Source organism: Pseudorca crassidens, unplaced genomic scaffold (genome assembly GCF_039906515.1).
Source record: "Pseudorca crassidens isolate mPseCra1 unplaced genomic scaffold, mPseCra1.hap1 Scaffold_324, whole genome shotgun sequence".
NCBI lineage: Eukaryota > Metazoa > Chordata > Mammalia > Artiodactyla > Delphinidae > Pseudorca > Pseudorca crassidens.
This window is the reverse complement of record NW_027136251.1, coordinates 2,615-25,879: the sequence shown is the minus strand read 5'-3', so window position 1 is coordinate 25,879 and position 23,265 is coordinate 2,615. Positions and strand designations below refer to the sequence as shown.

General features: G+C 38.4%; 1 long non-coding RNA gene across 1 annotated transcript; it reads right to left on the bottom strand.

The window, feature by feature from the left end:
• Positions 1-19,006: 19,006 nt before the first annotated feature.
• LOC137218176 (uncharacterized) lies at positions 19,007-22,174 on the bottom strand. Its single transcript, XR_010940509.1, has 3 exons — positions 21,988-22,174; positions 21,127-21,190; positions 19,007-20,090 (listed from the first exon to the last, which is right to left on the bottom strand). It is a non-coding gene; the product is annotated as an uncharacterized lncRNA (long non-coding RNA).
• Positions 22,175-23,265: the final 1,091 nt, after the last annotated feature.

The following is a 23,265-nucleotide window of genomic DNA, read 5'->3' as shown; positions in this document are numbered from 1 at the left end:
ATAAATTTGGGATCTGTTGTCCACTACATCTCCTTATCAGAGACTCATAATTCACAAGACTCGTAAAAAGCTCTGTAGCAAAGAAACTGTTTGACCCAGTATTTCTCTTACAAGAGTATCAGTTCTGGAAGTCAAGGACATTTTCCACCTCTAATACAACATCTCTACTGCCTAGTAGAGTGCCTGGCACTTAGTAGACACCTAATAAATATTTGAATAACTTTCAACATACATTCCCCTTTTAAGCTATAGAAGAAAAACACAGTATATAGTAGATTTTGATTTACTTGGGGAGAATAATAATATGAATAGATAAATTTACACAAATCATTTTGAAGTATATATATTTGATAATACTTTTTTCCACAAATCTACACAATTGCACATTTAGTGGTGATAGTAAATGAACTACATTTGCTTCTGAAAACTTGCTAAGAAGGATGGCTACTAAAAACTACAACTTGAACCCAAAACAATTGATTTAGTTCATTGGTCCCCACTCCTTAGCAGTTTTAATATAGAAGAAAACAGACGCATATATTTCTTTTCTGCCATAATATGACATCATATAAGGAATGTGATTTTATTCGCTAGAAATAAGATTTGCTTTTGTTATTTTAGTACATTTGATCACATAAGAATAATTCTAGATTTTTTTCCCCTCCTGTGACTCTCATAGCATCCCCATCTAAAATAGACTTTGGAGATTTAGATCAAATGTCTTATCAATTGTCCTAGACTGCTTACTATGTGCTTTCACTATAGATTTTAATGTCAATAGAGAAAGGAGAAGGAAAAGTCAGAGGGAAATGAAACAGGTGTATGCAACACCCCTCTCTACTACCGACATTTCTCAGAATTCTGGGGGAAGTTGCATCTATAAGTGGAAAGTTTTTCACCATGGAACTCACGGTGGTTGAACTTCTCATGAAGAATTTTTGTTTCACTACTGAAGAAAAATATGTTTGATTTTACCATAACTGAAAAGTTCTCCTATTTCTACTTCTGAGGTTTGCCCTCAAGACTACTGTTTACCTAATGGAAGGGACTCCTATGCATGGAGGAAAAAGTGCACCATTTGAAGGAAAAGCTAAAGGAGTGATATTCAGGTAGCTCCTCATTCCACCAATGAAAACATACACATAGATTTTCCACTTTACACCTCATTTTCCACCTTATTTTCATGATTTTGAAATGAATATGTAGGGTCTGATGAGTTTGTCAATAGTCTATAATTATTAGTGTTATTCAAATAGAATACAAATGATAAGCCATATGTAAAAATGCTGTGTGAATAAACTGCTATACCCCAAATAATACAAATGAGTGAATGGCAGTAAATGCTAAGAGGGATTAACAACATAAAGGATATTAAAAAAATGATGACCGTATTTCATATTTATGTGTCTTTTTCTCTCTCACTCTTTTTTTTTTTTTTTTTTTTTTGTGGTCCGCGGGCCTCTCACTGTTGTGGCCTCTCCCGTTGCGGAGCACAGGCTCCGGACGCGCAAGCTCAGTGGCCATGGCTCACGGGCCCAGCCGCTCCGCGGCATGTGGGATCTTCCCGGAACGGGGCACGAACCCGCGTCCCCTGCATCGGCAGGCAGAACACTCAACCACTGCGCCACCAGGGAAGCCCTTCTCTCTCACTCTTACTCAACTCCTAAATAACTAAGAGGATATGCTCACAAATGGTAAGCATGTTTTGGATGTTCGATGTGTGTTTGTGGGAAAGAACAAAAAAAAAAAACTGCCTCAATTAGGTCAAATATCATACAAGAGATGAATGAGATTAGAGATGGGATTGGGATTTGTGTTAGTTACTCAATAGCTAACCAGTCACAGATATGACAGTGTAGTGCAATATGCAAATATACTTTTAAACAACTTCTCTTAAGTTATCTACTGTCTGTAAAGACAATCACACTCAACTGCTCTGCACTTAACCCCAGAGCTTCTGAGTTAGAATCTGTTAGAAATAGGTACAGGTTTCATTGCTTTGGCAACATTTACATGGCTCTGCATCAGGCAATACAACTGCTAAGGTCACACTCTGGGAATTCAGGAAAGCCTAGTGTCCAGTTCTGGTCGTTCTACCACCCAACTGTGATCTAGGGTAAATTCCTGATGAAAAAAAAAAGAAAAAGAAAAACCCTGAAGATGCTGCAACAGTATTTCCTACTTCACAGGGTCATCATGGGGATAAAAGGTCATTAGGATAAAGTGCCTCTCAACCAGGAAACACTGATAAATGCTACTGATGCTACCATCATCATCATCACGACCGATCAAGAACATATTGCCACATGGAAATTCAACATTCCCTGGGCCATTCACAACTTTCCTTTAAAGTACTCATATTCTATGTGGGGTCTTAACACCTTCAAATAACAGAAAATACATGTCTTTACGCCTTTTTTTCTGTAGCTAATTTTGGCATCTTTCACCTCTGTCCACTTAAGTGTTGGTTTAGCATATTCTTGTCACACAAAGAAGCTACTTCCCAAAGAGAGGAACAATGTGTCAAGTGACAAAGACATTGAGTGAAGTCTTTCACATCCTAGATTGTCCACGGTACAGCTCAGCTGGTCTCTGGGTCGGAAGGCCTGGGTCTACTTTGCTCGTCTGTTACAGGCGAAGGGACATGGTCCTTAGCATGTGGTCTGTGAAGCAGAGGCAGCTGAGGGTAGAATTATAACACAAGCAGAACTGGCTTCAATTCTTCCTTCTTAGGTCTTTTTCTTCTTGTTCACCTGTTCAAGGACCTTGCCTGCCCTCTGTCCCTGCCAGGACGATGTTACATCTGCCTGGATAAGTAGGTCACCATTGTATATCAGGAAAGGTCTTATTTGTAATTATCAGGAACCAGATATGGCTAATTTGAGCAGAAAAGGAAACTTTTGGAAGTTTATGGTTAGGTCTCAGTAACTAGAAGCAGACTAAACAACCAAAAGCCAAGGCTATGCTATTGCAATTATAGGATCAGCCCAAGGTGATGTTATAAGTCCTAGCTGGCCTTGCTACCAAGCAGGAACAGGAAACAGGAGGTTGACCCAGCACTGCTGGTCTTGCTTCTTTACATCATTTATTTGTAATTCAAAATCCAAGAGAGGGGTGCAGTTGGCCAACTTGAGGTTGCCCGACTGTTTTCCATCTGTAAGGGAGACTGAGCATGTGAGTAAACAGTGTATCTGACATGTTCAGCTTGTATAACGAGAGGAAGGCTCTGTTTCTCACCAAGACCCACAAAGTGGAAAATTCCCCAAAGAGAAAGGAATTTCAGATCAGATGCTTGGAAAGTTAAAAACAACAACAAACAAATGCAGATGTGGAATTAAAGACATGGAGTCATTAAGAACCTATATGTGGAGTGATTCAGACCTGAGTTCACATCTGGAGCAAGCTACTTAATCTTGCCGAGCTTCAATTTTCTTTAAAGGAAACAACGTGGAAGATGATATCCACATGTAACTTGTGGTACACATGAAGGAGGGTAGTACAGTATATGATGCCTGGCACATCCTATGCATTTTCTAAAACTACTAGTAGTACTATTATTATTGTTACTTATTATACAATTTATTGTAGAAATTAACAGGGAGAGTATTAATAAATGTTAATACAGTGCTAAGTGTCACATTTATGATCTCAACTAATTATTTGTTGATTCAACAAACATTCCACATATCAGAAAGTAACCTGTTAGTATATATATATATATATATATATATATATATATATATTTTTTTTTTTTTTTTACAGAAGAAAAGAAACCCTGAGGCTTAGAAAGTGTAAACAATGTACCAAAAGTCACTCATTTAAGAGGTAATGGAATATTATTCAGCCTTAAAAAAATGAAGGAAATCCTTTCATTTGTGACAATATAGATGAAACAGGAGTACATTATGCTGACGAAATAAGCCAGACAGGATAAATACGAATGATATCATTTATATATGGAATCTAAAAAGAAAAAAAGCCACACTCATAGAAACAGAGTAGAAAACTGGTTGCCAGGGGCTGGGGCGTGGGTGGGGAAAAGAGGGGAAGACTGGTAAAAGGGTACAAACTTTCAGCTGCAGGATGAATAAGGTCTGAGGATCTACTGTATAACATAGTTACTACAGTCAATAATACTGTATTGTATAACTAACATTTTCTGAGAGAATAGAACTTAAGTGTTCTCACCAAAAAAAGAAAAAAAGGAAAAAGGTGTCATGAGCTGTTAGATGTATTAATTAACGTGATGGGAAGGATCCTTTTACAACAGATATGTGTATCAAATCATCATGATATACTCTTTGACTATCTTACAATTTTGTCAATTATACCTCAATAAAACAGAAAAAAAAAGAGGTAATAAAGATGAGACTCCAATCCAGGATTATCCAGCTCAAAAAACTACACTTTTAACCATTACAATATAGTATCCATCCATATGTTGTAACTGTAAAATGCTTAACACAAAGGAAACGTTAAATAAATGGTATTTATTCTAACTCTAATGCTTACTAGATATTAGTTATGTGGTATGCTTTGCTTCTAACTACAAGGGTATAAGGTGCAAATTCTTGCTACAGAACATAAAAGCCCCTGTGGTACCCTGCAGGATAAACACAGTACCTGTAAATCTCTCATCTCTCAACCCAGAGTCTCCTCAAGTTGGAGGTCTTTACCCCCTTTATAATGTGGGAATAATGCCTTTCCCACATTTGCACTGGGCATGAAAATCCATACTTCCAGGTGTATACTGAACCTCCACTTAGCTCCTCGTCACCTTGGAATCACCAGACCAAAGATCATTTATTCCATTAATATAAATGATGTAGGGATAGAAGTACAGAATATACAGAGAGTGTTGGAGGAATCCAAACAACAAGTCCTCCACTCTCAAAACAAATTTTAGAGTTCCAAAAGTAAAGAGCAATGTTTGGAAACGAAACTAAAAATGAAACTAACATCTACAATTAGCCAAGTATTTATTATGGGCCAGGCTACTTACTAGGCACTTGATAAACATTACAGCTCATCTTCCTGCAGTCCTTCAAAGCATATAATATTGTTTCTATTTCATAGAGAAGAAAATTGTATCTAAGCGGGTTAGTGATTAGCCCAAGACCACAGGGCTAGGCTGTAAGAAAAGAAGGCCAAGTTTCAGTGGTCAAAATGGTGATGGATGTTATAACTAGAAGATTACAGCTAATCAAATAAAAATATTCAAAACGGTCCTAATGTATTATTAGGATTTCTTTAGAATAACTTGGGTGCCTTAGTGAATACAGTAGTGGTAGGCACAACAGTCTCTTTAATTTGCTAATCATACAAATCTACTTTAATATTCTTGGTGACAAGGAGCTAACTACTGATAAGACAGCTTCTTCAGTTTTGGGGCTACTCCAGGGTGAAATGCCGGAACGTCTTACTGCCTGCAATGTCACCTAGTTCTACCAGGGGGAATAAAGCAGAACAAGTAGCCACTGTTCTTGACAAATGGATACAGTTTCAGTTTTTCAAAATATGAGTGTCAGATTCATTCATTGTATCAGATAGATCTGTCAAATGGCTTTGCCCATTTACTAATGGATGGCACACTGCAGACACACGTTGGGTCAAAGGACTCAATGTCACCTCATTGATACTGTCATCAATATGATTTGTATTGGCATTTTGTCTCACCCTGACTTTAAGGACTATGTGAGGAGATCCAAGTCTCCAGACCATGGACTGATCACCTCTGCTTGACACAGTATTCTCTGCTCATTTCCAGAGGGGACCAAGGATGAGCTCTTGTACTTCTGAGTCTACTCACCCTACCTGGCAACACATACTAGCTGGGCTGATTGGATCAAGCAGGAGCCCCAGAGTTTAAATTTCCGGCTGCATTGGAGGAAACAGAGGCTATGCCCCAATCCCATAACCCCTCACTTCTTACTGCTAGCCTATCCTAGGCTGTTCTTGCTGATAGGAGTACTTCATGCTAAAAATTAATTTTGCTTACCTGATGGCAGTCACACAACCTCAAATGCCATTTTTATAAATAAGGCAACCACCAATGGAGTGTGATTTAGGGTTTTTTCTTCTGTAGACCCTGCCTACCCTATAAAATCTCCCATTACTGCATCATGGAGACTATAATCCCTTTCCGAGGGAACAGATTCTTTCCAACCATAAGATGAAATAAGAACTTACATTTCCATACTGCCCAAAAGGAAATAAATTGATTACAAAATGCAGGAGAATGACTGATTTTCCACATTTGTTGTGTTCATTAAAGGGTTTTTGAATGGACTTGACAGTATGAAAGCAGTTCAACACACACAAAATAAAAATTAATAAATGAAGAGAAAAAAATTGCATTTACAACAAACAAAATAAACACATTGATATATAAAAGGCTGTTATACATCGATGAAAAATGGATGTCATAAAGTCACACACTAAAAAGTATTAACAGCCAATAAAGATATGCAAATATGTTCAACCTTGCTATTATTAATCGAAGAAATACAAATAAAATAATTCAGGTGTCATATTTTACTGACTAGAATGACAAAGTTTTAAAAAACTTGATAATACTGGTATTGATATTGATAATACTGGTACTGATGAGTGTGTGTAAGAAACCACACTGGATGTTAAATTCTTGGTAGAAATAAAAAGCACGGTAACCTTTCTGGAAGACAATATGTCAGTATGTACCAGAACTGACAACCAGCCATTCAAGTTCTAGAAGTCCATTCTAAGGAAATAAACAAATGCTCAAAGACATATGAACAAGGATGCTTGTCTCATTGTTTAGCAAAGCAAAACAGGAATAATCTAAATGTTGAACAGTAGGGACTGGTTAAATAAATAATAGAATGCTGTTCAACCATTAAAAATGATGCTGCAGATTTTTATTAGGTGATGAGTAATCATACTTATATTACTAAATAAAAATGTTATAGAACTGTTTTGTAGTTTGATATAATAATTAAAGGTATTTTATACTTGCATTGTATTTATATGCACCCCGTCACAAAAAAGTTTCCAAAGATACCCTCAAAAATGTTACAGAGATGATTTATCAGAAATGGGATTTTGAGTTATTTTTCCTTTTTTCTTTAAGTCCTTTCAATTTTGGAGTTTCTGCAATGAGCCTGTATTATTTTTACAATTAAAAATATTTAAATTTACAACAAAAGGATCTAAATTCCTCCAGTTTTCCATTTATTTTCCACCCTGGCTCAGGGCATTTGTGTAAAAAAAAAATCAGCTTATTTTCTCTTTTGTATCAATCTAAATTTACTTTTCATAAGTTAACTATTTTAGTCTGGCAAAAGTTTCACACAGGAAAATTGTTAAGGTCTGAGTATTCTATTACCTTTAAAAGCACTGGAAACTTTGAAATTCTTTCTTTCAGAATTTTCATATAATACTGAAAGGCGGGGGGGAGGTAGCAAAATGAAGGGAAATAGATAGTAGTAGTCAACTTCAATTAAGAAAAAGCAACAAGAGGCAGTTTGTACTCTTTTGATACGGCAGAAGCCCCATGTGTCAACTCATGCTAAAAAATGTATATATACACACACATATATATGTTTGTGTGTATTATATGTATATGTGACACACACACATAATTAATCCACAGTCTTAGGCTAATCACTCATTGTGGCAGAAACAACGAGCTGTTGACTACACTTTAATTAGCTCCTCCAGCCTGTAGAGGCATCACTAGGACCAAGATAGGAGCAACATTCTCCATCTCCGCTCGCATCTGGGTATGGTTCTATCCCAAAGAATGTGACCAGAGGTGACCTGAAGAGTTTATGTCTGAAGGATAACGAGTTGATAATTGTAGCTCGCAGCTTCCTCTCTCCTTTCCTTTTTAGGACAAACGTAGAGCCACTTGATGAAGGTGGTGGGTCCCTGAATAACTGAGCAGAAAACTGACCCTCAGACCACCAAAGTCCATACTACGCTCCTGAGTGAGTGAGAAATGAACTGTCCGTGTGTTGCTCCACTGAGGTTTAAGGTTTATTATTTAGTGTTTAACTAACGCATTTTTTCTTTAAACCTCAGTTGCCTTCTCTGTAAAATAAAGTCTTTGCAAAGGATCCACTGGAAGTTTTTTCCCTTGCTTATGTTGTTATCTTAGTTTTTAATTCTCAGAAACATTGCGCGCATTTTACCTTTTAAGTTAGTAAGTCTACTTTTTTCCCCACAAAGACGGGTTCTTCAAGCTATGGAGAAGTCATAGCAGACTGTTGCTTCAGTTTAAGATACGCATTCACATATGAGATGAGAAGGGTGAGGACCCAGAGAAACGCCTTTGACAGAGGGGAGTGAGAGCATACTGAAGAATGTTTAGTAATAAAGAATTCAGATGGGAGAAACGGATGGGTTACATCGAACAGATTTGCTCAAAGGAATTCTGGAAAGGCAAATATGTGAAAATGTATAGCAAAGACATGAAATGCCTTTTGGTCCCTAAATGGATTTCATTTCAAAGACGTGCATATTGCAAATACATGTACCATAACACTTCTCTGTCCACTTCTAGAATTTTCTAAAGCCTGACAGAACATCTGCAGAGAGAGGATGTCATTCCAAGATAATCGACTGCAAGTTACTAAATTAAGATAAAAATGTCCTTAACCTTGAACAGTTTTTAAAGAGATTTTAGAAGAAAGGAGCCCTCCAGGGGGTTGTATAACTATATAATTGTACCCTTTCTAAAAGGCTATTTACAGATACATAATGTTTCACCTCCATTCTTTAAAGTAAAATATAGGATTAAAAAAAAATAGTTTGGGGATAATATTTGTTTGGGACAGCAGGCACTGCAAAGCAGTACCACTCTCTCCTTATTCCTTACTATCAGAGCCCTGGTTTAGGAGACCCCATTATCCTTACGGCTAAGGTGGCCAGTTTAAAATCCGAGCTGATGAGATCTAAGTGCAAGTCTGTTGACCATCTGTGGTAAAATATTTGCTCTCTGAGTTAGACACTGCCTTTTTTTTCTTACTTAATTTCTTTTTTTTTTTCCTTTTCTTTCTTCCTGCCCAAATTGTTGGAACACTATTGGAGATTCTGGGGTCACTTTGAAGCTATGTGGACATGCTAGAGATGTGGAAGCTGGAAGAGCGAAGCAACCCAGTCCCCTGGTGATGCCCTTCAGCAGCTGGACTAACGCTAGAGGGTCTATCTCCAAACTTCCTGCTACCCGTGGAAAGTAAGGTAAATCACTCATTCACTTTCTGTTACCTACTAACTGATCCAGAACTCTAACCTCAGGGTTCTAGAACCCTTCTCAGTATCCCATAGTCATACTCATGTTCCGGACTCCTGATCATCAGACTTGCTTATAGCAGATGCATGCGGAGGGCGGGCTCTTCTGGAAGCCCTCATACTTCCTCCCCTACCCCCACCACACACAAATAATGATCTTTATGTCCACTCATCCTTCTATCTACACTCAGAGGCCAGGGCCCCCAGGAAGGCTTCACTGACAACCCTTTACTCCTCTCTACAGGCAGAAAGGGTAGAGGTGTGGGCTCTGGAATCAGACTTCCTAGACTTGAATTCTTAATCTGTTACTTACCAGTTTAGGATGTGGGCAAAGTAGTTACCTTCTCTGGACACCCCTGTAAAAGAGGAACACTAAGTAGCACCTATGTACCTTACTGAAAGGATTAAATGAGCAAATGCAGGTAAAGTTCTTATAATTTTTTCTTGGGTCAATCAATTCTAGCTGCTATTGTTACCTTTGACTAATTTAGGGCAGAGTCCCTTTGCCCTCCTTTGGTTCTCTGGGCCCGTCTCATTCACAACACACACAACCGCATACTGCAGAGTTTTGAAAGGTGGTTCTCAAAATGTGGTCCCTGGGCCAGCAATATCAGCCACACCTGCGAACTGGTTAGAACTCTGGCACTGGAGCCCAGCAATCTGTGTTTTAACAATATTCTCAGGCAAATCTGATGCACACTAAAGGTCGACGACAACTGAGAACATCTGTCTCAGACTCTCCTGGAGGCATTCACCAAAAACAGAGTTACAGGACCTTACACCGGACCAGCTGGAGAAGGGCTCTAGTAATTGCCCTGGTTATCATGCTTGTCATGATTTTTCAGCACATAAATGTTTGAGAATCACTGCCATTTTGAATGTGTGTTTCACTTGTCTGTTTTTCCAGTGGACTTTACTTCCTTGCAAGGAAGGTTTGTGAAGATTTGTTGCTGTTGTTTGCATTATTAGTTTTATTATGCTAATTCTAGAATCTCTGGTGCATAGTGCAATCTCAGGCAGGAAGTAGTGGCTCATTAAAACAGGTATCCCAAAAGTCTTAGTAGAACTTCAAGATTAATTCCTTCAGGAAGAGGTAAAATTGTCATTAGATGCAGATGATACGATACTATATATAGAAAACCCTAAAGACTCTACATGAAAACTACTACAACTGATAAACGAATTCAGCAAGGTAGCAGAATACAAGATTAACATACAGAAATTGGTTGCATTTCTTTATACCAACAATGAAATATTGGAAAGGGAATGTAAAAAAAACAATGCCTTTTAAAATCACAACCCCAAAAATAAAATACTTAGGAATAAACCTCACCAAGAAGGCAAAAGACTTATATGCTGAGAACTGTAAGACATTAATAAAGGAAAGTGAAGATGATTCAAAGAAATGGAAAGACATCACATGTTCTTGGGCTGGAGGAATTAGTATTGTTAAAATGCTCATACCACCCAAAGCAATCTACAGATTTAATGCGATCCCTATCAAATCATCCATGACATTTTTCACGCAATTAGAACAAATAATCCTAAAATTCATACAGAACCATAAAAGACCCAGAATTGCCAAAGCAATCCTGAAGAAAAAGAACAACGTTGGAGGCATAGCCACCCCAGACTCAGACAGTACTCCAAAGTCACGGTAATCAAAACAGCATGGTATTGGCACAAAAACAGAAAGATGGATCAATGGAACAGAATACAGAGCCCAGGAATAAACCCACACACCTCAGTTAATCTTTGACAACTAATCTTTGACAAAGGAGGCAAGAATATATAATGGGAAAGAGACAGGCTCTTCCGCAAGTGGTGTTGGTAAAGTTGGATAGCCTTATATAAACCAGTGAAGTTAGAACACATCCTTTCACCATACACGAAAATAAACTCAAAACGTCTTAAAGACTTAAACATAAGACATGACACCATAAAACTTCTAGAAGAGAACACAGGCAAAATATTCTCTGACATAAATCATACCAATGTTTTCTTAGGTCAGTCTCCCAAGACAATAGAAATAAAAATGAAAATAAACAAAGGGGACTGAATCAAACTTACAAGCTTTTGCACAGCAAAGGAAACCATAAACAAAATGAAAAGACAACCTACAGAATGGGAGAAAATATTTGCAAATGATGCGACCAGCAAGGGCTTAATTTCCAAAATATACAAACAGCTCATACAACTTGATGACAATAAAAGCAAACAACCCAATCAAAAAAATAGGCAGAAGACTTAAAGAGACATTTCTCCAAAGAAGAAATACAGATGGCCAATAGGCACATGAAAAGATGGTCAACACTGCCAATTACTAAAGAAATGCAAATCAAAACTACCATGAGGTACCACCTCACACCAGTCAGAATGGCCATCATTAAAAAGTCTACAAATAACATATGCCGGAGAGGGTGTGGAGAAAAGGGAACCCTCCTACAACACTGTTGGTGGGAATGTAAGTTGGTGCAGCCACTGTGGAAAACAGTGTGGAGGTTCCTCAGAAAACTAAAAATAGACCTACCATATGATCCAGCAATCCCACTCCTGGGCGTATATCCAGACCAAACTATAATTCAAAAAGACACATTCACCCTGATCTTCACAGCAGCAATATTCACAATAGCCAAGACATGGAAACAACCTAAATGTCCATCAACAGATGAATGGATAAAGACGATGTGGTACATATATACAATGAAATACTACTCAGCCATAAAAAAAAGAATGAAATAATGCCATTTGCAGCAGCAACATGGATGCAACTAGAGATTATCATACTAAGCAAAGTAAGCCAGAAAGAGAAAGACAAATACCATGATACCACTTATATGTGGAATCTAAAATATGACACAAATGAACCTATCTATGATACAGAAACAGAATCAGAGACATAGAGAATAGACTGGTGGCTGCCAAGGGGGAAGCAGGTGGGAGAGGGATGAACTGGGAGTTTGGGATTAGCAGATGCAAACTGGTATATATAGATTGGCTAAACAACAAGGTCCTACTATATAGCACAGGGAACTATATTCAATATCCTGTGATAAACCATAATGGAAAAGAATATGAAAAACAATGTATATACATATGTAGAACAGAGTCACTTTGCTGTACAGCAGTAATTAACACAACGCTGTAAACCAAGTATACTTCAATAAAAAATAAGTTAATTAAATTTTTAAGAAGATTAATTCCTTGAGAAGAACAAGTACTACACATTCACAAAAAAAGCACCCTTTGAAAGTTTAAATTTTTGAATTTCTTTGCCACTTCCTTAGTTTTGATCATCTTGGACAATATATTTTTAACATTGACTTTTAAAAAGAATTGTGTTTCAGTGTTTGCTATCCTTAGAGAGACAGAAACAGATAAGTACAACTAAATACTTATTTTTCAAAAGTCTCAAAAGTATAAGGGAAACGAAAGTAATTATATCTTCAAATGATTTTGGGGTATGTTTCTAATTTCATACTTCTGATGCGATTAAAGATTAAAACTGTATTAAGACATTTGAGACATGCCGCATTGGTATTAAATGAATTTAATTTTGTGTAAAGTGGTAGAAATATTTTCTTCAGCAAACATACCTGCAGATATAAAATCACAACCATAAATCTACAAAAAAGCAAGCTATTGAATGAAATCTGATTGGTTATTTCCCTGCAGTATGGATCTGCTAATAATTTAATTTACTACTTGCTAACAGAAGCCAAAATTTAAATATACATACATATATATGTGTGTGTATATATATATATATCTCTTCAATTTTAAATCATTCATATACATGAACGAGTATACATACACATATATAACAACTGTTCATATATATATATATATATATATATAAACAATTTAAATTAAAGAAAGTACAGCTGGTGGCCTATTTTTTCCCCCCGATTTCTAAAGAAAACCATATTCTATTCTAGGCAGTGGAATGTCAATCCACCTTAAGGGTTGTTCAATGAGCATATCTGAGAAACCACTGGTTTAGCCAATGATGTACTTATTGAGGGAGGCCCTAGTGCCACTGTCAAGAGCTTATCCACAGGAGAGATAAGATGGTACTTGTTTGGTTTGTGAAAAGAAGGAGTAGTGAGGAACGGCAGGTAGCTGCAGGCTGATGACACGTGATGTCCATATATATGTAGAACCAACACACCCATAATTGCACCCATTTTCCATACCCAAATCCAAAGCCTTTATATCATTAATCCCAGGCAAAAATGGTAAGATTCATGTGTGTTACTATCCCACGGCTTCAAGATGCCTATAAACTCATATGAGTATGTCTTAGTTTTATCAGTGGAGGACAAACCAGGCTTCTATCACCAAGCCTCATTCCATAACAGGCAAACCAGTCCAAGACTTCTCTGAGTGCTGCAGGAGAGTCTATGGAAGGGGCGCTCACTCCACTGTGATGCCTAAAATGCCTTTGCACAGAGCAAACATTCAATACATGCTGAGTGAATGAATGAGTGAACTGGTGTCATAAAACAGGCTTATTTCAGGGAAATTCCATTCAACAGGCTGGCATTCCTTCCTACCCATCTTAACTGTTAAGCTTGCCATCAGACAAAAATTTAATTATAAAACGTTAGAGCTGAGGAGATTTTAGAAACTATCTACTCTCCAGAGGTATACAACTTTAATTTAGTGATAAAAATCACTAGGAGTGACTTAGGAGTCTATCAGACCTGAGTCCAAATTCCACATCTACCATATTTTCGTGAGCAAATAACTACTTCTGAGGCTCTGTTCCATGTATGCATTATGGGATATCATAATAATACATACATTAATTGTATGACTATCAGGGGATGAAATGACACAATCCATTTGCCATGGTCGGCTAAGTAATTTGCACCAAGTAAGCACTCAAGACATTAGCCAATATTAATAGCGGAGAGATGAAAACAAAACTCTGGGACTGATGCCTACCCTAGTGGCCCCAGTGGTCATAATGACTTTCTTCCATTCAGCCTGCTCTCTTCTCACTACGACTAAGGAAGAGAAGATGAACAAATTAGGAATAACAATTTGAAAATGGTTTTATACTCCCTGAATGAATGGAATTATAATAAAATGATTCATGAGTTCTGCAGAAATATGATGAGACTTTAGATCTTTATGTTAGTTCTCTACAAAACCAATTTATGGCCCTAAGATGTACCTTCCCACCCAGCCCCATCCTTACCAGTATCAAATATCATTGTAAATGGAAAAGTCAACAACACATAATCAACAAGCTAAGTTACAAGCCAGTGAAGTCTCGGAGGTTTGATAGAGAAAATTCAGATTTATCATTATATGTAAAAATAAGATGATATGAAGAACTCAATCTAAAAAATATTACCTGGAGATCTATAATCTCTACAATAGTGCTATAAAAAGTAAAGAGCTAGAAATCTATTTAGATGGTTTTCCTTATAAGAAAGCACTTTCTGTATAACTTTTAATGTACTATTGATGAGAACAATTCAACAAAATTCAAATAAATATCTGCAGATGTCCTACGAGAAGAAAAGAACAGAGTTAGATGTGACAGGGGATAACTGGACTTCAGGATGAGTAAGACCCTATACTTGACCTCAATAAATTAACATGAAATACAGTGGATGAGTCACGTACAGAATGTCAGAATTCTAAAAGGCCAAGCTAAGTACCAAAAGGAACATGTGCGGACTCTTAAGAAGGAAATAAAATATTGGTTAGTTGATTACGAAAAGGCAGAAGGGAGGAGGTTCCCTTTGGCTGCTCTTTGAAGAGATCACTTCCTTTCCCCCCTAGTCCTGAGGCTAGGGTGGCATGGGCAATAGAGGAATGTGGGGACTGAGAATCACTTCTACTCTCACCAGAGTGGCTGGAAGCAGATTTTCTTACCAGGATGTAGTAGTATGCTAATATTTAAGGGTTCTTGAGGTCAGAGAGAAGGGTTTGAATACTCCGGCTCCATCTCTTGCTGTGGGTCAAGTTTCTTACCTTTCCAGCACCTCGGCGTCTTTATCTGAAAGTTGGGGATGATGATAATGTCTCCCACCTGAGTGTGAGAACTATATGCTATAGTGCATACGCAGGGCTAAATTTGGTGCCTGGCAAACAGAAAGTGCTCAGTACGGCAGGCGAGTGTAGTGACAATAAAGGCAAAGATGACGGGGGTAGTGCCGGTGTTGCTTCTGCCCCCAGAACAGGCTCTGACTGGGAGAGAGTTAAAGCACCTTTGGGTTCATGGGGGTTTATATATAAGCAACGGTTGATCAATGTGAGCTGGTTGTCCAAATGATTATGTGCAATCTAAGAAAAAAATGGGCCTCGGATCTGCTCAGCTACTTAATAATATTAGCAGTGGTAGTAGTCAAAGAAGCTAAATTTTATTAAGTGTTTATATGCCAAACAACGTGCTGAACATTTTAAAAGGATTTACTCACTTATTACAACGAGGCTATACGCTAGGTCCTGATAATGTTATTCGTCTCTTTCAGATGTTGACTGAGCCTCAGACGGGTTACAAAAGCATCTAAGATCCCGTTGTCAGTACATGACGGAAATGAGTTCAAATCCAGCCTGTCTGACTTGTTCTTAATCACTAAGGTATGAAATTAAGCATGTTGCCCTTTGCCTGATTCTCCTTCTGAGGCCTGAATATTTCACTTAGCTCTCTGAGTGCAGAAGAGAGAAAATTCTCTCTCCTTGACCCAACTTGGCATCAATATCCAACTCCCCTTCTCAAAATGGGTTGCTTCAACGAGCAGCAATGAACGCCGGGTCGTGGACCAGTCACCTTGATGACTAAGAGTCAGACACTAGGGAAAGAAAATGCTCTGTGACAAACCTACCCTTGTACAGAAACAAGACAGAAATGGGGAGACAGGGCAGAAGATAATGGAATAAGGCATAGGAAAAATAGCACCTGGCATCGTGATAGTAATAATAATAATAGTAGTAGTAATAGTAATAATAGTAGACTTTACTATGCTCTAGGCATTGTATTAAGTGCTTGGTGTAAGTGACTTCGTTTTAACATTGAAAACAAGTCTATGGGGATGAAATATTATTAACATCATTTTATAGGCAGGAGTATTGAGGTTCAGGTAATCAGGTAAATTGCCCAAGCTCATATGGTTAGCAAGTGGAAAGCAGAGATTTGAACCAGCACCTACACTCCTAACCATTATGCTATAACCATTATGCTGAAGACATAAGAATTCCAATGGTCTTTCCCCATAACCCACTCCTGCACTCCAGACTTAAATAGTCCAAGATCAAGAGAGAGCAAGCTTGGAGTTGCCACTCTTCAGTGAGTGTCAATCATTTCAAAACAGTGTATTTGCTAACAAGATGCAGTTCCTGTGATAATCTTCTCAACCAGGTATCAAGAAACAGGAAGCAAAGATTCAAGTAACAGTATGTTCCTACTTACGAGGAAGGTGGGACAGCATAGTTGACACTGGGCTTAACTGTTCTGGAAAACGTGGTCCCAGTAGGCATACACGCTGGTACATTTTCCCCACCTACCAAATACAAAAGAAGTATTTCATTTCCATGTTGCTCTTCAAAGTTCCACCTCATTCGTGCCTGTCATTCATCCTCTGGCCTCTTCCTGTCTCCATTTCTGTACAGAAAGGTGCTGAGTCTCTGCTCTCAGATACGAAAAGGGTGTGTTAGGAGAGGGAGCCATGGTACCTCAATGTCTTTTTTTTTTTTCATCTTAATTCTATTATGCCAACTCCACTGAACTTAATTAGAGTGAATACCGAATTACACAATTACCCTCTGTTCTATTCTTCAGATGTTATATTTTGATAAAATTTACGACATGCTGCTCTCCCCTTGAACACCAGATGAACACTAGAAATGGATGTGTGTTGACATAAAATCTGTTATAATTACAATTAAAGTATAGCTTACATAATGATAGTGTTAACATAAAATTATAGATGTGTAGAGACAACGTGGTCATGCATTTTTTAGTATAAGTACATGCTTAGACCAATATCTATCTGTTAGCGGAATGAAGATGGAAGAGAATTTTGGTTAAGCCACAAAGGCTGTTTAAGGACTTGCAGATAGCTAAGGGGAACTCAAAGACCAGTAAGGTAATATTTCCCCTGCCATGTTTTCGATTGCAAAGTGAAGGGAAGATGTGAAAGTAAGTACCCCTATGGAAATTACAAGACAAGTACATTTTTTTCCTTGAATACCTGGGCAAATGCTTAAATTCTAATGTATATCAGTGATGCAAATTTTCAACTGAGTTTGATAAATCATAAAATAATAATTATACATATATGTATATAAAACTGCATGGAACTAGACAGTTCAGAATTACTTCTAATTAAAGAGGTACCCTATGACAACTAACTTAAACCTTACAAAATAAGGTTCCAAGTACCCTATCAGAGTGAAAAGTAGGAGACTGAAAGGTTTATTGTAAATGTTTGTAGTCATGGTGTCTTAACTAAAACTACTGTGTCACAAATACTATTAAAATAATTGTGACATTTTCTTCACTTTTACTGCAAACAACAAAACAAACTATAGGTATTTTTTCATTTCAGGTAATTATTTTAGCTAACAGTTATTAAATGTTTTGAGAAGACAGAGTGCTAATTGCATTACTTCATTTTATCTTTAAAATAGCGCTTCCATGTAATTATTCTTAATATCTCCATTGTATTAAAGTGTATCTCTAGTTTAGACCTTTCTTCAGAACTGCAGACTTGTGTATCCAACTGTGTACTCAGCATCTCTACTTGGACGTCACGAAAACAACTCAAATCTTATACCTCCAAAACTGGTCTTTAATGCCCCAAACATGCTCTACCCCAAACTTTTTCCATCTTAGGTGACAGTAACCACACCTTTCCAGTTCCCCAGGCCCTAAATCTCGAATTCACCCTTGACCCCCTCTTCCTTTCCATTCTTGCATTCAATCTACCACGAAATGCTGTCACAACCTTCGCAATGTGCCACTTCTGAGAATTACCAGCCGCTAGCAGCCTGGTGCAGGCCACCAACATAGACCTCGAGGATCCTGTAGTCGCCTCCCGAGATTCTCCCTGACTCCACTCTCTCCCCACATCCTCAAGGCCACAGATAGAGTTATGCTTTTCAAACAAGAGACAGTTCATGCCACACCTCGGCTAAAATCCTGCCCCTGGCTGCCTACATTTAGAGTAAAAGACACAATGCATGTGATGGCCTCCCAGGACTTACCCAATCCATCCCATCACATATCCGACCTCCAGCCGTCCTGCTGTCTCTTCCTCCCCACTGACTAAGTCAGCCAGGGTGGCCTCCTTGATATTCCTCCAAGCTGCCCGGCATATTTCTGCCTTAGAGTTTTGGGACTGGTTATTCTTGCTCCCAGGGAGTGGTCTCCCCATCATACATTCTGACAACTCCCTCACTTCAAGTCTTTGCTCAAATGTCAACTTATAAAATCCACCCTGACTACCCTATTTAAAATCAGAACCTACCTGTACACTCCTCCAGCACTCCCAACCCAAGTCTCTTCAGTGAGCTTCACATCCTTTTCCTTATCCCGTAGCGCCCATCAACTTGTGACAAAGCACAGAATTTATTTATAACATCCGTTTCCACACGAGAGTGTAAGGAGGGAGAAAGCACACAAGAAGGAGCACGCAGGCAAAGGCTCTTGTCTAATTTATTCATTGATACGTCCAAGCATAGAGAACAGGAAGATCCTTGATAAATAGTCCTGAAAAAGATACAGATGAGGAAACTAGTAGTAAAGCTCAGAAAGTTTAAGTAACTTCCTCAAGGTTCTAGAGCTAGAAGAGGGTCACAGTAGAATTCACACTTGGGGATGTCTAACTTCAAATCTCTTAGCCTCTCTGCTATCGTTTTTTTCTTCTTTGCGGTACGCGGGCCTCTCACTGTTGCAGCCTCTCCCGTTGCGGCGCACAGGCTCCGGACGCACAGGCTCAGCAGCCATGGCTCACAGGCCCAGCCGCTCCGCAGCATGTGGGATCTTCCCGGATCGGGTCACGAACTCTCAACCACTGCGCCACCAGGGAAGCCCCTCTCTGCTATCTTAAGTCCATGCAATTCAGGATTTGTTTTAATCAGTGCCATGGAAATTCTCACTCCACTGAATAGGATCGCTGAAGTGTTCTCTGTCTAGATTTATATACATATTTTCCATTTAAACAAAGGAAACAGAAGAGGGGAATTCATCATGGGTTATTGCGGTAGTTTTACAGCAATTTAAGCAATAATGACATTTAAGTAACAGTGATATTTAATGATAGCATAATAATAATAAAATAATAGCTCTTAAATGTATTGAAGATGAATTGCATGCTGAACTCGGTGCTAAAATATTTCCATGTATATTTTGTGCAAAATCCTTATGAATATTCTATCAGATGAGCTTTATGTGTAACTCCACCAGGCATACTTCTCTTATTCCGCTTTCAAAGATAAGGAAATTGATGAGAAGTGTGGTAACCGTTTGATCAAGATGAGACTGGTAATAAGTTGTGAGTATGAATTTAAATTCAGGTCTAACTCCAGAATTTGATTCTCAATCCATACATGAAAATTCTGATAATTCCTTTGATAAGGGTATGGTCTATGTTCTCTCCTGGAAAACATCCCCCATTATGTCTGCCTGTGCTCATACCTTCAGAACACAGTCAAGTTTGAAACATGATAAAAATGTTTAAATAGTGTGCTTTAATAAATGGAAATATCTTCATCTAAACAATAACACAGAAAGGCAGGCTGAGCCCTTTGAAGTGGCTTCGTTGCTATCTTCCATCCAGAACAAGAGAAGGAATCAACAGCTGCAGAGTAAAGAAAGCATGAAACCCAGAGATGGAGGATTCTGTAAACGACCAATTACAAGACTATTCAGCCACACTTTCATAGCAAGAGGCAAAATATTCCATTAAACTGAAAATTCTTCTACCCCTCACTCCAAGGCCCACACAAACATTAATGTTGCATTTATTAGGATGTATTTCCTGTGCTCTATCAACTTGACTGTCAGCAACTGTATTAATACAGTCCTTTCGCTTTGCACATATATCTGAATGATGGATTCCATGACTGGAGTTTTGTAGAAAGAGTGGAGTGAATGAAGTAAAGTTTGGGACGAGCCATCATAATCCATAATGATGGGCACTGAATCAGGACAAGAAGAAACCTCTCTTCTCATTTATTTGAATGAAAATTCTACTATATGTTTATTGCCTCTGTACAGGGCCATCTGTTGAATAGTGGAAAACAAGCATCTTTCATTTGGAGGTAGGATTTGTGTGCTCAAGTTTCTATGGGCCTGCAGAATTAATCTTGTTTTAGAAATGAAATAAAATGTAATTTCTTACTGTAAGTAGATGTGGTTAAGCAACTGGCAACTTTGATGTCTTTAAATCACTGCAGTTTCGGGGTAGGCAAATCTATAATTATTTCAAGCACTTCTTTATTGGTGCAACAATTGAGCAGTGTACATAGTGGTCAACAACCTGGGCATTGTCAGACGACTCTAAGTTTGAATCTAGACTTTGCCACTCACCAGCTATGTGACTTTCAGCTATGAGAAGCACTTTCTTCAGCTTTACAGTGTGGATTATTACATGCCCTTTGCAGAACTACTGTAAGAACTAAATGTATATGGGCACAGTGGCTCATAGTAAGGGCTCAAATTAGTACTGTGGTCACTACTAGTAGTATTGAAAAGAAATTAGAACTTCTATTCTCATAAAGTGGGATATGTGTCCCTTTATCATTGTAATTTCATACCATTTTACTTTTGACCTTATAATTTAATAGCTTGATCCAAGAAACATTTAGCAGTAAATATAATTGAAAGAAGATTACCTGTCAAACATGCAATACTGTAGCATCAAGTGTGCTGGCACAATACTCTTCTCCGATAATCAACCTGTAAAAATATGTTATTGTCTTCTTTTTAATTAAGCACATTGAACATACATATTTACTGTGCCAATTGGCGAAAGGTCCATTAATTAATCAGTCTAACTAGATGTTGCATAAACGTCTTCTAAACATAATCGTATATGTATTTTATTTGTTGGGAAAATGTGTTTGAGATTGTTCTTTTCTGCCTATTTAAAGTAAAAGAGGGTGAGAAGTAGAGTTAGGCTTAATGTACTTTGTACTCCATTATGCCATGAAAATGCTTCTGTGCCCTGGAGACAACAACAAAAGATTTGCTTTAATAACAAGAATCAAGTATGTTCTAAAGCTTCCAGGTAGGAGGCGTATAGGTTGCAGTTTATATCAGAAGTCTTTGCTCTCTCTCTCAACTGCGTCTAGATGGGAAAGATGTGGTCACAAATGCTTCAACGTGATATAGTAAATGTTGGAAAAGAGGGGGGTAGGAGGCAGAGTTTTGAATATCTCAAACCTGAGCTAGAAGGATTTTATTTAAAGAAAATAGCGGATATTATTTTTCACTTAAGGAATGCCACTCAGCAAACCTGACATTAATGTAGGAAATTAGCTCTTTTAGCTATGATGCTTTCAAATGCACATGGCTGAAAACAAATTCAAAATAGTCAAAGGAAATTTAAAAACAAAAACCAAACAACAACAACCACCTCAACAAACAAGTACTAGAAATTCAGGGATGCAGCCATATTCAGATACAGTTGGATCTGGAAGTTCCAGAGTATCAGCAGGGTTCCAGCTCTCTCTCCATCGCTCAGCCCTGCTTACCTCTGCAAGACTTTATTTTACAGAAAGTCTCTTCTTGTGCTGGATGGTAACTGGGAGTCCCAGAGTCGTATCTCCCCAGCTTAGAAATTCCAGAGAGAAAAGACAATTCTTCCATTTTTCTCTGAGAGAAAAGTCCTGGGGAGGAATCTGATAGACTTAGCCGAGGTCAGATGCCTACCCATGAGCCAATCACCTGCTTTACTGGAGTTCAGTCCCTGGAGACTCATCCCGGGGGGGGGGGGGGGGGGGGGCGGGGGGCCGTGAGGAGGCAGGATGGCATTATCTGGCAGTTCTCCAAGAAAAGCCTGCTGTTTTTGTAAGATGAAAGGGGAGAGGACATGGATAATGAAACCTGTATCTGCTTCTGTAAAATCCACAGAATCTTACTCCCTGCCCTGTGTCGATGACCATGCAGTAAGCTGACCCAGGAGGTCATTTTTCCCACAACAGTCTTCATATATATGACTAAGGAACACACTGGTAAAAGAATATGGGAGAAAGTCTGAGTATGACAAGTCAGCTAGACTGATATTAACTAAAAAAGCTGTGTGAAAATATCCTTAAAAAGTTGCCCCCAACTCACTCAAAGTCCAAAGTTGGAGCTGGAAATACAATGTCATGGAGTTTGGATAAGAACAGGTTTTCTCCAAGCTGAACTATGACACAGAGATTAGAGACTTCTAGAAACTATACTTTTTCAAAGAAAAAACATCACATGAGAAAAATGAGGCCTAGAAAAATTAAACGACTTAAGGTAACATAGCTAATTAATGGCAGGACTGAGACTAGAATATACTTTGTGTAATTGGCTATGGTCTTTTTTGTTTGTTTTTGTTATCACTTCAAAACGAGACAAACTTAAAGAAAGGAAACACAACCAAGGCTCAGTGGTTGGAAAAGAGATGGATGTGAACGCCCACTTGTTTCTTACGTATAAAGTTACCCCTCGCAGTGTTTTGGAGGAGAAAACGCTGGCTCTTCCCAACGCTGGTTACATACACAAAGATTCCAAAGACAAGACAAGTGCTTTGCAAACAAAGTAACTAGAACCAGCTCAGGCTTCCCCGCGCCGGGTCCTACGTTCCACGGTCAGAACCACCAACTGTATCCCCCCGGGGAACAAAGTGATTCAGAAAAGCTAGCGTCTTCAGAGAAGGGAGAAAACTTAGCCGGGAAGAGAGTCAGGAGGAAACTTGCTCAGCTTCTTGCTGGGGTCTGAAACGATCCCAACAGAGTCCTTAAACCCCTCAGGTTTCCCCAATCAAGCACCCTCGCCTC